Source organism: Salmo salar, chromosome ssa16 (genome assembly GCF_905237065.1).
Source record: "Salmo salar chromosome ssa16, Ssal_v3.1, whole genome shotgun sequence".
NCBI classification, from domain to species: Eukaryota; Metazoa; Chordata; class Actinopteri; order Salmoniformes; family Salmonidae; genus Salmo; species Salmo salar.
This window is the reverse complement of record NC_059457.1, coordinates 18,158,849-18,161,751: the sequence shown is the minus strand read 5'-3', so window position 1 is coordinate 18,161,751 and position 2,903 is coordinate 18,158,849. Positions and strand designations below refer to the sequence as shown.

Genomic DNA, 2,903 nt, shown 5'->3' with positions numbered 1-2,903 from the left:
GTCATCTTTTTCAGCTTTGAAAGAAGGATTGTTTGGTCCCCGCCTTGGGGAATGAAGCAACACCCAACAGAAGTTGTAGTCTTTCAGAGACTGGAAAAAAATGGTATATTTAGCAATGAATCTGCCAATAGGTGCCATGACCTGCCTTCCTTCTGGGCAGTTATGTGTGAAACATATCTCACTGTCCTAGAAATGCCTCAGACATGATGAAAACAAGCCCAGAGTCCCCCAGGGTAAAATTCCCCTTTAAGTGTAAAACTAACAATGACTCAATAATCCATGCTTTCTGGGAATGTTATGAAGTTGAAGTTATGGGCGGAGCTACAAAGTTGGCTGTCAGAAGTATTACAATGAAAACTTACTTTTATTCCATTTGTCTGCATATTTCAAGACATGGTGTAATGAGATACCCAATGGGCTGGAAGATTCTCATCACTTATCTTGAAAACACGTATACTAAATACTTGGAAATTAACACAATGGAAAAATCTAATTATTTATTATTGAAATAGCATGGGTGACAGAGGAAAAAGAAATTGGTACAATTTAAGGCCATGTGACAAACAACAATACAGGCACTAGGGATGGGGGTGTGAGAGTGTGGGTCTGGGCAGATGAGATGTAGTTGTTGTTTGTGTGCGTCTGTAAGTTGATGTTCATACGTGACTGTTTGTATCTGGTGTAAAACATTTTTTATATATACAGTACCAGTCAAAAGTTTGGACACTTACTCATTTCAAGGTTTTCATTTTTGCTATTTTCTACATTGTAGAATAATAGTGAAGACATCAAAACTATGAAATAACACATATGGAATCATGGAGTAACCAAAAAAGTGTTAAACAAATAAAAATATATGTTATATTTGAGACTCTTCAAATTAGCCACCCTTTTCCTTGATGACGGCTTTGCACATTCTGTGCCTTCGGAAAGTATTCAGACCCCTTGACTTTTTCCAAATTTTGTTACGTTACAGCCTTATTGTAAAATGGATTAAATAAAATGTTTTCCTCATCAATCTACACACAACACCCCATAATGGCAAAGTGAAAACTGTTTTCTATACATTTTATTACATATTAAAATTAAACATACCTTATTTACTGTAATAAAAATCAAAAAACATAATTCCACTTTAACATTATGGTAAATTGTGTGTAGGCCAGTGACAGAAAATCTCAGTTCAATCAATTTTAAATTCAGGTTGTAACACAAAATTTAGAAAAAGTCAAGGGGTCTGAAAACTTTCTGAATGCACTGTATATAGCTCCAATCAGAGGAGAAAAAAAGCCCCTTTTATTTATGTAGCTAATCTGGTGTGTCTTTGAATTAGGTCAATGGCCAGCCCCAGCATCATATTCACCGCAGCACCATGTGGATGTAATAGCCATGGAGGTATGTAACATTACATTCACTTAGCCAAGATGAGACTTTGCCTATCTGTTCTTTCTGGCACAGTATTTACTTCATTTCAATGTAACGTTATTGGGCAAGCAGTGCCAAGTTTGGGCCGCAGGCTTGAAGGTAAGAACACAACTGTCACCAACTTAAATGTACATACTTATTGGAAGTATCGGCCATCTGTTTTTACAGACTGTACCAATATATGTAAATAAAATATAGGAGGTGTTGGGGATATGTCAACATAGTATGTCATTTCTAATGCTTCTTTTGCATATTGTACTGTAGCTCAGGTTTCAGGCTGTAATGCGTGCCAATGAGCTGAAGAAGTCGACAGTGTGGCAGAAGCTACCTTGCATTCTGTCAAATCGTCTTGCCATAGTCTCAACCTGGACTGGGTATAAGGCCTGTTTCAGGGACTTGTTTCTGAAGACCATTCTTCACAGTATGTTTTGATATTATTAAATCTGTTGCACTTGTTTTCTCTACTTTTAAGTCAATTCTTAAACTCATGTGTAAGACCATGTGCGATTAAAAATGTAACTCAATGTTTTTTCTTTGTGTATAGGAGCCATTTGGAAGAGCCCTGCAACCCGAGACGTCACGGATGAGGTGGTCCAGATTCACCTGTTACCTGAAAGGGGCCAATGATTGTGAAGGCAGGAGGTGGCGGAACACAGGGGAGAGGGATCCACTGCAGTGAGGGTGAACATCAAGTCTCTGACCACCTGTCTCAAAGCCAGTTTCTATCCCAAGCCACAAGACTGTTCCAACAGCTGAACCCTGGGCTGATAACTACACCTTACCATACATTTACCATTTATTAATATACTGTACACACTGAATTACTTTTTGATTTAATTGGTCTACTAGACCAATGCAATAGTTGTCACCTTACCTCATTACTAATGCATATCGTTTCCTATAATTCTATGCTGCTACTGTACTGTACCTTATTCCACTCACTATGTACATGGGCAAACAATGTCCATAGCCTGCTATATCCCAATTTGGCCATTTTTAAAATCTTATTTTCTTTTATCTGCATGCCTCTTGTGCTTGATTTAGTTTATTTAGTATTTTTATTAGTATGTTATATATTTACAATGCCCCTTATTTGATTGCTTTCCTTTTTTAGTTATTTGATTACTATGTCACTTACGCTGCCATTGCACTGTGTGAGGAGCCTGACAATAAAATGTGATTTGACTGGATCTGATTTGTCATCACCAGTGGATCCAGGTGACCAGGACCTGCCCTCGTTATCTGATATATTTTGCACACACAAAATCATTTACTGGACTTTTCCAGAAACATTTTTCAAATGCACATGGCATCCATTGTATCTTACATAATACAAATATATAAAAAGTAAGTGGTGACAGGGAGAAGGTATGCCGCTGGCTTGACGCTGAAGTAAGCGTCTTGCCTCCAACTGGCAGTTGTAGTGTCGCCGGTCGGGATAAGGGTGCGCGGGCTGTGTGAGGAAAACTACTGCTTGA

General features: G+C 38.2%; 1 long non-coding RNA gene across 1 annotated transcript; it reads left to right on the top strand.

Moving 5' to 3' along the window:
* The first annotated feature begins 1,339 nt into the window (after positions 1 to 1,339).
* Positions 1,340 to 2,615, top strand: LOC123727758 (uncharacterized). Its single transcript, XR_006759638.1, has 2 exons — positions 1,340 to 1,846; positions 1,970 to 2,615. It is a non-coding gene; the product is annotated as an uncharacterized lncRNA (long non-coding RNA).
* The last annotated feature ends 288 nt before the right edge of the window (positions 2,616 to 2,903 follow it).